Source organism: Solanum dulcamara, chromosome 3 (assembly GCF_947179165.1).
Source record: "Solanum dulcamara chromosome 3, daSolDulc1.2, whole genome shotgun sequence".
NCBI classification, from domain to species: Eukaryota; Viridiplantae; Streptophyta; class Magnoliopsida; order Solanales; family Solanaceae; genus Solanum; species Solanum dulcamara.
In genome coordinates this window covers 57,075,927-57,089,509 of record NC_077239.1, presented here as the reverse complement: position 1 = coordinate 57,089,509, position 13,583 = coordinate 57,075,927, and the positions used below count along the sequence as shown (strand labels likewise).

The 13,583-nt window shown below is 33.8% G+C and overlaps 1 long non-coding RNA gene across 1 annotated transcript; it reads left to right on the top strand.

Moving 5' to 3' along the window:
• Positions 1–583: 583 nt before the first annotated feature.
• On the top strand, positions 584–2,742 carry LOC129881653 (uncharacterized). Its single transcript, XR_008765661.1, has 3 exons — positions 584–668; positions 1,288–1,334; positions 2,425–2,742. It is a non-coding gene; the product is annotated as an uncharacterized LOC129881653 (long non-coding RNA).
• Positions 2,743–13,583: the final 10,841 nt, after the last annotated feature.

Genomic DNA, 13,583 nt, shown 5'->3' with positions numbered 1-13,583 from the left:
TATTTATGATCATTAATAGTGTGGAAATATTGGAAAAGGCAAAGGGCAAAAAGGAAAATTCGCAAAGTGGTCTATGGTAATATTGTGGAAGGCTAGGGGTAAAATGGGAATTTCACAAAGTCTTCAACAAGACTCATGTGGGACCCACATGCCACATGGCAGCCCATGATTGGAGAAAAGGGGTGTGTTGGACCAATGAGATCTTGACACGTGTCACCACTTAGGTCTTGACATGTGTCGCCACTTAGGGCTTGACACGTGTCACCACTTGGGGGATGACATGTGTCACCCCTAAAGTAGTATATATATATATATATATATATATATAAATATATATATGAGTCTTATGACTCATTAATTTCCACACTCATCTAGAGTGTTCAAGAGCAAGGAAAACGAAATTGCAAGAAAAAAAAAGAGAGAAGAGAAGAGAAATTAAGGTAGAAAGAAGGAAAGAGCTACGGTTTTGGGAGGAGAAAAAGGTAAGTTCTCCAATTCCGTCCCAAGAATTAATTATATGAGTTATACCATGATGTTATGAAGATATTAGTAATGAAACTTTATGGTTTGAATCATCCCAAAACGTTACCAAACAGCCAATAAGTTTCAGCTGCGCTAAAGGAAATTCCGAGGCAAGTTTTGGCGAGTTTTGGTGAATTTCGGGAAAGGTAAAGTTTTCTGTTTTGAACTGGAATTTATGATGATGTTATGAAGTATATTAAATGTCTTAAAATATGCTGAAAGTGGAAAAAAAATGTATAAGGATGTTTGACGTTGGAAACAAACTAAATGGAAGTCGTAGTAGTTAAATCGAAGTCGCGTAGTGTGTTGTTATTGTGGTGCTGCAGTTTGGTGGTGGTTTAATTGCGTGTTTCAGGGCCGTAAAGTAATCAAAAATGGATGTGGGTTCTGCTGGTTTCAGCCACACAACCCTCCGTTTGGTATGACTACATATTTTATGAAATAAAGGTTAAAAACTCTATTTTGGTACCGTAGTTTGGAATGAGTTGTATAGAGCTTGTATTGTGTAAAGTTGAAGTGATTTACTTGTATACATGCTGCTGGCTGTTGTTTTTGGTATGGTTGTTGACATGGTGGCCGAGTTGAAAACTCGGGGATGTTCAAGTTACAGGGGAGATGCTGCCCGATTTTCGGTAGATTCGGAGCTAGTAATAAACTAGTCCAGAGACATAGATAAGGAAATGATTCCTATGGTTACTTGGGTGTAGAGTTGGAAATTGAAAAGTGAAAGTTTATTAACCTTAGTATTAATTTCATGTTAAATAGGTTCAAGAGACGACGAGGCGAGCATAGTTAAGAGTAATCCATAAGAGGTACGTAAAGCGAACCTTTCTTTCTTTTGGCATGTCTTTGTCATAAGTACGTAAAGCTTATACTTTCTCTTCTTTTGGCATGTATTTGTTATAAGTATGTAAAACCTTTCTTTCTTTTGGCATGTTTTTGACATAAGTATGTAAAGCATATTCTTTCGATTTTCATGTTTTGACATAAGTATGTAAAGCTAATCTTTGTTTTGGTATGGTATTTATGAAACAAAAATATGACTTTTATATAATTTCAAAGAGGTTCCTATTCCTAGAGCCATTAGGATGGCCAATTCCTTGATTTCCAAAAGGTATTTTATTATGCTTCGATACGTCTATATGATTCCAGAAGATTTATTCTGATATAATCCAGGGTAACTTTCGAAAGGTACTTGACATGAGTCTCGTCTCGATTTTTAAATGATAGCTCATTCTGATTATTCCATTGAGTCTTAAATATGATTTAAATTGCATATAGTTTCTCACTACTCCACTCGTGGATGCCTCAATGCTTCCTTCACTGAGCCTGGGCCAGGATATGTTATCGTGCATACTTCTCTGCATTATTCGCCGTGTCCCGATGTGAGGGGGAAGGTATGACATGTACATGGGGTGGTGTATGTTATGCCACCGAGTTATGCTGTGCCATGTACACATATGCTTATGATATGATATGATGTGATATGATATGATTTGATATGGCCATCTGATATGATATGATATGATTTGTTACGGAGATATTCCCTATTCTGGTGTTATGCTGTGCTGTGGCGCCAATGACAGGAGGGCGACCATATTTGTTCACCGAGTCCCATAATGGGGCCGGATATAGCATATGTTTTTCTGCATATATTATCTGAGGTTTTGATCAGCATTTGATATCTCCGAACATTTTGCTCAGTTTTGTACATTCTATTGCGGTAATGACTTTACTTATTACAACCCATTATATGTGGTTTGATAAGCATTTGATATTTCTGGATATTTTGCTCATTTTTGCACTTTATGCTCTGGAAATAACTTTACTTATTACAGTTTATGCTCTACATACTCGGTACATTTTCTGTACTGACCCCCTTTCTTCGGTACATGCCCGCAGGTACAGATGATTGGTTTGCTGATCCGCTCGCTTAGGACATCCACCATGTTGGTCGACAGTGCTCCTTTGTTCGGAGTCCTATTTTGGTACTGACACCTTCTGTTGTATATATATATACATTGTTCAGGGTACGGCGGAGCCCTGTCCCGTCATATGACTAGGATATCATTCCGTAGAGGTCTGTAGACATGAGATGTGGGTTTTGTATATATGTTTTGGGTTTTTTTTTGTTTCGTGATGGCCTATCGGCCCTCGTGCATTATATCTGTTTAGAGATCCCTTCTAATCATTACCTATGTTTATTCGATTAATGTACTAAGTGGGGCTAAGAGTACGTATGGGTGCCCAACTCAGGCACCAGTCATGGCCTACGGAGTTGGGTCGTGATAAATAGCTTCAGCTAAGATAGCAAAGTTCCCTTACACAAAGCTCCTAAACCAGTTTCCAAGCTCACCAATGGATTGCCCACATAATTTTCTTGAATTTAGACCTTTGGATCACCAAATTTGGTTCAGAAATATAGGAGAAATCGATGTTTTAACATGGAGGATAATGTTGAATTCGTCCTTGGTCTTTTATTTAAAGATCAAGATTTTGGCATTCACGAACGTGGCCTAAGTGACCCGCAAACGCAGAGTTCAGGATAGCTAACCTTCACCAATGCAGCTAGAAATTCGCGAACGCGGCAATGACCCCGTAAATATGGAGAATAATGACCTAGGTCTTCGTGAATGTAGAAAAGGGCCCGCAATTGCGAAGAACAATTTATCTACACCAGATATCAGATGAAACACTATTTTTCACCAAGTTCAAATATACCATGTGTTGCACGGAATTTATTTGAAATCTTGTGCATGTAAGCGAGATATGCTACCCCACCAAATTGGATGTTTCAGAATCAATGGCATAGTATTTCCATACGAGGGCATTACGACTAAATGTGGATCCCACACCCAGTACCATTTTGAGCCTAATTCCACAATGGGCCTCAAGATTGATCAGAAGCCTCAGAAAGTGAATGAAGGATCGTTCTAGAACAAACTCGACATTCCGGAGTTAACCATTCTGTCAAAATTTTCACCTGAGCACATTTTCCAAGAATGTTGACCAAAGTCAATAATAGGCCAAATTTCAAAAGGAAAAGCGCCAAATAGACCCAAACTCATATTGATTGCCTCGATACTCATGTCGACCATGCTATTATCCTAAATTGGCTATTCCAAAGCAGAAGAAACTGTCAGAATTCTTTTTTAAGGTCTTTTACGGTAAGTTATGACATAAGTCAACTTTTTAAGTTATAAAAGCTTCAAAACAAGGAAATGGGTCTAAAACTGAAACAAACGACTAGGCGACTGACCTACCGGTGGCAGTAAGTCATAAATGACATGGTGTCACTATAAGAATTCTCTAAACGGTGAAATGGAAGCAGTATTAGGAAAATGGCCTGGAGGGTCCTTAAAAGTGATCCTTACTTTTTTTTAAAAAATAAAAATAAAAATATTTGTAACCTTATTCAAAAAATTCAAAAAAAATCAAAAAAAAGTTCTTTTGTTCATTCTTGTTCAAAAAAATAAAAAAATATATTTTTTCTTACTTTATTTTTCAAACTTCGTGAACTACACACACTTGATTCTTACAACGTTGAGATACATAGGCGTCCCTCCACGGAGTTTGGTGATATAAGTTAATAAAAAATAAAAAGTTTTTAATCCTTATTCAAAAATATTTTTTAAAAAAATTATTCACTCTTGTTTAAAAGAAAAAGGTTTTATCCTTCTTCAACTACAAACAAAGTTCTCTTACTTTATGTTTCATGTTGGCAAACTACGCACCACTTGATTATCATCACATCAATGAAATATATAGCCAATTCCTTATGCGTGTGGTATTCCTTAATACAATGGATTATTATTTGTTATTAAAAAATAAAAAATATGTTTCTTGACTTGGTTGGTACCAACATATTTAGGAGTGTGCATGAGAAAAAGAAAAAGTATTAAACTATTTGGCATGATAGAGGGATCTTGCTTTGTTGTCACCAATAATATCTCTTGGTACCTCTTAATTATACTTACATGACACTTGAGCAATTATCTTTCCCAATGTTAAGGCTAAAAATAATTCGACCTCATTGTTCCATGTGCATTGTGTGGTGAGCTTTAGATATAAAATTCAATGGCATGACTTGTTGATCTAGAACTTGCCCAAATGTTTGTTGAGGCAAAATTTTAAGCAACACTAGACTTGGAAAAGGATTGTAGACTTTCTTTGACCCGATTGTGCCTTTGAAGCCTACCAAATGTCATGTGATCTATAGAACACCCCATTTGAGCCCAACTCATTATCAGCGTATAAATGTACCACCCCTTGATCCCATCTCTCTAACAGCACTGACAAAGATTTGAGTTAGATGATAAAGTGGAAACATGAAAATATTGGAAAAGTCAAAAAAGAAAAAAATAGAAAATAAAAACTCCAACAAAAGGAGGAAAACTCCGAAAAAAAGGAGAAAGTCAAAGAAAAAAAAAAGCAAACAAAAAATTGAGAGCATAGTGCAATGCTTAGGGTGGAAATAGTATTTTTATCCAAAGAGATTATCTTACCCATTCCAAGCCTACATTATAAGCTGATAACAAGTTCTACTTGATCCCATATTTGGTGTTCTCACATTAGTGGATACTTACATGAGGGCCAAGCATATGGTATCTCAATTTCATGCATTGAACATCTTTTTGAGTGTGAGTGACTTTGAAAATGTCCTATGATCTAAATTCTTCTATTTTGTGTGAATTATGACCTTATTTTGGTAAGGGCACTTGATTAATGAGGATACAAATAATTTTATCTTCTTATTTGGTGCAAGATGAACAGATCTTGTCAATACTTAAGTATGTCTGAGGTACCATTTGAAACTATAGAGATTACTTTCAAGTTGACTTTAGATTTGCTTGAAAGTAGTTGAAGGTTATTCATATGTGCAATACTAATTGTTGGTACCAACAAAAGTCAAGACAAGATTTTTTAAAAAATAATTTTAAAAAGTAAAAAAAGCATATTTGATATATATGAACTACGTTTGATCTGATTGTTGTTATGTTAAGATACGTAGGCAGTCCTATAATAGGATTCGATCTCATCAAATAAAAATTTTCATATCCTTGAAAGATCAAAACTGGGTTCATTTCTGAAAATTTCAAAAAAATGGTAAATCAAAAAGAGTTTCAAAATTCCCTGATTTAAAAAATTGGGCATATTTTTATTTATTTTTACACATATAAAATTTAATCTCATGTCTTCACGGGGTACAAACACCTTAGTTGCATTTTGATCTTAGGGAGCAAACACCCTATTATCTTTCATTTCTAGGGAACAACACCCTAGTTAAATTTTGACCTTAGGGAACAAACATCCTAGTGGTATTTCAGGGAACAAACACCCTATCTTTATTTTTATTTTTCAGCACAGGGAACAAACACCCTAGTTGCATTTTGACCTTAGGGAAAAAACACCCCATTATCCTTTATTTCTATGGAACAAATACCCTAGTTTCATTTTAACCTTAGAAAACAAACACCCTAATGGTATTTTAGGTAACAAACACCCTATATTTATTTTTCTTTTTTAGCACAGGGAACAAATACCTTAGTTGCATTTTGACCTTAGAAAACATACACCCTAGTAGTATTTTAGAGAACAAACTTTTTATTATCTTTCATTTCTAGGGAACACACCCTACCTGCATGTTGACTTTAGGGAACAAACAACCTTTTACCTTTCAGTTTTAGGAAAGAAACACACTATCATCTTCAATTTCTAGGAAACAAACATCCTAGTTGCATATATGTCTTGTATTTTCTTTTGCTACAAGTATTTCCTATTCATGTTATAAACTCACAAAAAAAGTTTAGTTCAACTAGGCAAAAATTTTGTTCGTGTTATTGTCTATTAGATTTAGTCTACCAGGACCCTCTTGGATAATGAGATTTAGCATAGCAGGACCCTCCTAGATAATGACATTTATTATACCAGGACCCTCCTAGATAATGGGATGTAGCAAAGCAGGACCCTTCTGGATAAAGTGATTTAGTATAGTAGGACCCTCCTAGATAATGGAATTTAGTATAGCCAGACACTCCTGGACAATGGGATGTAGCATAGTAGGACCCTCCTGGATGTGATTTAGTATAGACGGACCCTCCTGGACAATGAGATTTAGTATAGTAGGACCATCATAGATAATATGATTAAGCGTAGCAGGACACTCCTGGATAATGAGATTTAGTGTAGTAGGAACATCTTGAATAATGGGATTTAGTGTAGTAGGACCTTTCAATAATGGGATTTAGCGTAGAAGGACCCTCTTGTATTATGTGATTTGGAATTATAGAGTCCTCTTCGATAAGGAGATTTAATATAGCAGGACCCTCTTGGAAAATGGGATTAAGTATAGTAAGACCCTCCTAGATAATGGGATTTAGTATAGCAAGATACTCCTAGATAATGGGATTAAGCATAGCAGGACCCTCCTAAAATATTGGATTTAGTATAGCAGGACCCTCCTGGATAATGGGATTTAGTATAACAGGACCCTCCTGGATAATGAGATTTAGCCTAGCAGGACCCTCTTGGATAATGGGACTTAGCCTAGCAGGACCCTCCTGGATAACGGAATTTAGAGTAGAAGGACCCTCCTGGATAATTGAATGTAGCGTAGTAGGACCTCCTAGACAATGGGATGTAGCGCAGCTGGACCCTTCTGGATAATGGGATTTAGCATAACAGGACCTTGAGATTTAGCATAGCAGGACCCTCATGGATAATGGGATTTAGTATAGTAGGATCCTCTTGGACAATGGGATTTAGTATAGCAGAACCCTATTAGGTAAGAGGATTTAGCATAGAAGGACCCTCCTAGATTATGGGATCAGTAGGACTCTCCTACATAATGAGAATTAGTTCAGCAAGACTCTCCTACATAATGGGACTAGCAGGACCCTACTACATAATGGGACTAGCAAGACCTTCCTAGACAATGGCACTAGCAGGATTCAGTTTTAGAGGATCTTCACGATCAATGGAGCTACTTTAAACAAATTGAAAGTCATTTGAAGGATGCATTGCAACAAAGCTCGAGTCATTCAAAATCTTGACTCAAAGATAAGCACCATTTTTATTCATTCTCACAAAACTTTCCTTATTATAAATTGGGGAAAATATTTTGTTCTGTGTTGCTTTTGTTTGTTTTGATTTTAGGGATCCACCTGTAGAATAAGGTCAATTCACATTTCAAGCTCAAGATATTATCTGGAAAGCATTGTTAACTTTCAAGCTCATTTTCAATTCAAGTAGCAGAAGCTCGCTTTAAGAACAAGGTCGATTTCCAAGATCGAGTAGTAGAAGCCTACGTGGAGAACAAATTATCCTTCAAATTTGTTTGAGATAAAAATGAAGATCTCACCACTTGAGAAGGCGTGAAGACCCAAGTCTAGATTCAAGAGAAGCTACATAGATAGGATATTTTACTTGTATTTTCTTTTAATTGTTTTTCTTTTATTTTCATATAAAAATAGGAGCAGCGAACTGGAGCCTCGATGGGACCTCACACAAGTTCCAACTCATTATTCCATCTTCTTGAACTACATGTGATCTGATTTTGTTATAACCCAAGATATGTAGGCTATCCAAAACCAGGACTTGATCACATCTTTTTTCCTTCAAATAAGAGTTCGATCAAAACTTATCACGTTATCTACTTCTTTATCTTTAAACTCTTCGTGTTTCTAGTCAAAAAGGGATAAACTATAGACACGTAATTTTGACCGAACCTGATATGTTACACCATTTTTAGTGCTTAAATATTTCTTTTAAATATAAATTAAATATGTTGGCTTTATCTTATTTTTAATAAGTTTATTTTAAAAGATTTGAAAACTACAAAATATAGAGTCATATTTCAGTATAAGTTTTATTTTAAAGAAAACAAAATTTACAAAAAATATATATGTTTTCTTTTAATTTTAGCTTAATAAATAAGGTAGTATTTTCTAAATTATATTTTTTCATATTACATATTTAACATTTCTTGTATTTTATTAATTTAAAATAGTTAGATGATATTTTTATTATTATACTTAATTAAAAAAAATAACCTAAACTGCCCCATTAACCCTATTATTCTACCCACTCTCCCTCACATTTCCACCTACCATTATCCCACAACACTCCACTCATATCACATCTTACACCCCTACACTATACTACATAAATACATACACCTTCACAATACAAAAAAAAAGAGTGAACCACACCAAAAAGAGGACTCGTCATCTGCAAAAGAAGAGAAAAAAAGAGAGCACAACATACACAAAAAAGGAAAAGAAAGGAGAAAGAAAAAAAGGAACTACACATTCATAAATTTTCTTCTTTTCTCATTACTTCCATACAAACACAATACATATCACCACATACAACCCACAAAAATATTTGTGGGGTGTTCTAATCAAGCTTCGGTCATGATTTTGGGGGTACTTAGTTTCTTCATTTGAGATGCAATTTTACCTTATCTCTTTAATATATTTATGAAATATGATGTAATTATGTGATAAGTTTTCTTATAGTATTGTTTTTATTCATAATTTGGTTGAAATGAATATTTAGTTAAGTATTATATTTCTATTTAATTAATGAAGATAGCTTTAATGGGTGATTATTGTTGTTTATTTATTTTTACTCAGTTAGTTGTTATCTATTAAAAATGAATGAGTCATGGCGGTGTTCTTGTCTTGATTTGGATGTCAATAATGATAAATTAGGGATTATTAGGCTCAAAGAAATCATTATCATTTTTTAATTTTATCAAATAAAAATGAGATTTATTTTAGCAATTCATCATTTTTTGTTGGGTTAAAAATAAATTGCAATATGCATATGTTTAATTTTGATGTTAACTTTAGGAGTAATAATAATAAAAAATATGGAAATGATCCAAAATTTTATATTGTATCTTAGGAGTTTAGATTTATTTTACTTTATTTGGCTTTCTTTATAAGGAACTTATTTTTTTAACATTACACGAACTATTAGACAGGACAAAATACTTTTTTCGATTAAGAATGCGGTTACACATCTTTTTATGACACTTACAAAATTTCAAGGATGCGGTGACACACCTTGGCCAAATTGTTTTAATAATTAACTTTTTCTTAAATTTAGATTAAAATGGCTAGACAGAGAATATTGGGCGTGATGCACTTTAGAGAAAAGAAATTAGTTATGATTCTAAACCATTGTATGTCAAAACCAAGAATGCAACTATGCATCTGGGTTGAGACCAATAAATTTCAACAATAAAAAAAGTAAGAAAAATAGTATCCTATAAGAATATATTCAAAATTGTTTAACATAAGTATAAGTCGCTACAAGCGACCGTGCTAAAATCACGAGACTTGAGGGATGCCTAATACCCTCCCCTCGGTCAACAGAATTCGTTACCTGAATTTTTAATTCGCAGACCAATAAAAATAAAGAGTCAACTTCCTTTTCATTAGGGGTTTGAAATAAGGTGACTTCGAACACCAAAACTCAATTTCAAATGGCGACTCAAAATAAATTAAAAACTATTCCTAATCAATACCATCACTTTAATTGAAAAAACCTAGTCAAAAAAGAGGTGTAACAGTTGCATGATAATTGTTTTTTTCTTTTCAAAATAGAGTGAAGAGATAATCTCAATATGATCTTTTCTCTATAACATTATTAGGTTTGGTCAGGTCAGTCCACATGGGAAACCCATGATCCATGTCCTAAAAACATACATCTCTCACCTTACACATAGTGGACAAGATCCAAGCCAGTACGACATCAACAAGACACACATTTTATATGAGAAATAGTTTGTACGACCCGTGAGTATCAAGAGCTTACCTATAAGGTTTTACATGCCCCACATATGATTTAATCAAACGTAGAAATATTTCACTACTAATATGAGAATACTATTACTCACAATACTCCAAACATTATTCACTATTTCAGTAGTTACTTATCTGATCCTCGCTCTCTTAAGGAAATAAACTCGAGTTCAGGTTTAAAATAATATACACAATCACACTCGATACCTATATAGTTAGTGTAATATCCGGCCTATGTATTATTCATTTTAATTTGTATTTCCTTTCTGCTTGACCCTATCTATTTCAATTCAACTAGTTTCCTAGACATACACTGCATTGTTAAATCACATTGCTATATGTTACATGCTAAAGTAGCAACACTAGCTGGAACTTCAAGAAATAGTCAAAAGTTAAAAGAGTATTCCAATGAAAAGTTAATATAAGTTTATGGGGTCTCTCACAATGAAGAAGCAGGGAACCATTCTTTTATTAGCCCATTGGTCAATTAGCACACATAGTATGGAACACGTGCTATGATGTTTTTACCATATAATGGTACATGTGCCTCATTATTTTAATGATTTAACATCAGAGAGACTCTTTCCTGGCTTATAAAATAACTAATAACATGATAGTAAAATCATCTCTTCACATTCCCTGATGTAAAACGTGATTGCTCGTGTGAGAGAGTCAATCTCGTGACACTTTATTTCTAAAATACTATCACATTCATATGAGATATGAATATAAATTAAATAGTCTTATATTGATGAGGATATTATAACAACCAAGTTATTTTACATTACAAAAATATTATCATATCCTATGCAAACCTAGAGCCTTAACATATTTCTCAAATAAGTCTCTAGATATCGCCTTTGTAAAAGGATCAGTGAAACGTCCAAATTATACCTCGTTAAAGAATTATAATATAGTCGTTGTCAAATATAGAACCTGACTATGTCGGGGTCAAATCCACAGGAAATAAGGTGAGAACTAAGCAGTATGCGATTATTTACTATTGCTTACTTATTTTCAAAGGAAAGGGAAAAAGTTGGAAAGAATTGGATCGATTTTCAATATCAATTAGTGACTTGCAACTTGCAACAATATTAACTTAAATTAAGAATTTATAGAGAGAAAAATCAGGATTGTGTTCACCAAGACTGTTTGACTTACTTTGAGTTAATATAAACTTCACCTTGCAATATTAGTATGTCAGTTTATCAATCTCATACTATATTTAACTATTTATCATCCAAATTAAATACATGCTACTTTTATTCACTCGAACTAAAATTATTTATCTCAAATTAATGAAATTTACTCAGAGTTGGTTAATCTCGCTACAGCATCAACAATTAGACGAATCCTCGTTATTAACTCTTTTATAGATTTTACACCTTTTTAATCAAAGAAGCAAAACCTAGAGCATGTTTTAATATTTGAAAAAATTATAAATTGATTAAGATGAAGGAGCTAATAAGATAAACAATCACAATACAAGTTTTATTCTATAAACACGCTTTTTAGTTCAAGTTGTTGTGGATTCCATAAACCATTGTTGTGAGGTTTGGCGACTCATGATAATTATAGTAAAGTATGTAATTCCATTCATTGAATAAGAAATTACTTATAAAAGTTAAGTCGGCCACACAATCTTTGATTTCAAAAACCAAGGAAAACACTCGATGAAAACTCGTTTTAGCATATTGTGTTCTTTACTAAAACTAAGATAATTAAAATAAGAACTAAAAATACTATTTATAGTTCGAGGAAATTTGAAATTTAAAATGAGAAAGCTGGACCTATGAAGCATGTCTAACGTCTCACCTGATGGCCCATCACATGTGTGATAATTCATCATTGGTACCATCGTGCCCTATCAGCAGCTGACTTGGAAGACCCTTACTGACGGTTTGCATGATAGTTTGTTATAGGAGTGATGGTCCATCAGGTGGATCGTAGAAACCATTTTTTGATATCACAGTTTTTAGCCTCCAACATTGAGGCTGACAGTCCATCATGACTATGACGGTCCATCAGGATTATGATGTTTCGTCAGTTCAGTAGTCAAGGTTAGTTTTTGTCAACACTTAACTCCATTTTACTTTCTTTCTCATTTTGTATGATTTTTTGTCTAACATAGCAGAAACATCATTAAAAGACATTATCATTGCTTAAGGACTAACATTTATTCATAGTTAAAAGCATCAATTATATCGTCTATTATTGGCACATCAACACCCTCAACTTAGAACATTTACTTGTCCTCACACTACTCCTAACAGTGTATTTATAGACACATGAACTATCAACTTTCGCAACAGTTTCAAAATGGCATCTCAACAAAGAATGCATATGTCTATTGGTTAACTTATAACCACAAGAGTATCTACATATGACATTCAGCTATCAACAAAGAACTTGGTATACATCAGTAACAATTTTCTCAACAATCAGATATTAACAGTGCAATCCTAATGAGCATACCACAAAGAAATTTCTATCACTCACATATCAAGATTTATTGATGAGGGACAAAAGAAAAAACTCACTTTTAGAATATAATTCAAACAATGCATACACAACTTATAGGCTTGATTTTATTACTTTTCACACTAACATTACAGACAATTAGACTAGAATCACTATAGGGATTTATCAACTTGTAATGTAGTCTCAGGAAGGTAGGATGCATATAGGAGTAGTGACTACACCCTCCTTGACTCCACCTTCACCTTGCTTTCCTTTTTCTTTTCTTAGCCAAAATTTTCTTTTCCTTTTATTCCTTAATTTCTTATAGTGTGGACGCGAATCATTTTATTCATTTTTTTTATTTGAACATAATCACATTCAATCCATGATGATACACCACATTTTCATTCTCTAATCCTTGCTAGCCTATCTTTATCGTACCTCATTCTATCTTTACTCTTTTTCCTATTAGCCATCCTCAACTTAGGCATTTTGCTTGAGATGAGTACATGATTTCCAACGAGGGACCAGGGCCAAAGAAGATGAATCAAAATAAATAGGGATGGTAAACAGGTTAACAAAAAATAGGTTTTCATTTAGCTAAAAATTAGGGATCAAAGGATTTCTTCATTATTTGGTTAGTCTTATAGGCTGAGTGTGCTAAATTCAAAACCTATGATCCTTTCCTAATCCATTATCTTTCAGTTAATGCAACATAAACCATGCAAGTTCTAGATGTACACACTACCAAATTTTCACTATCAAGTTTCATACATATAACTCAAGCAT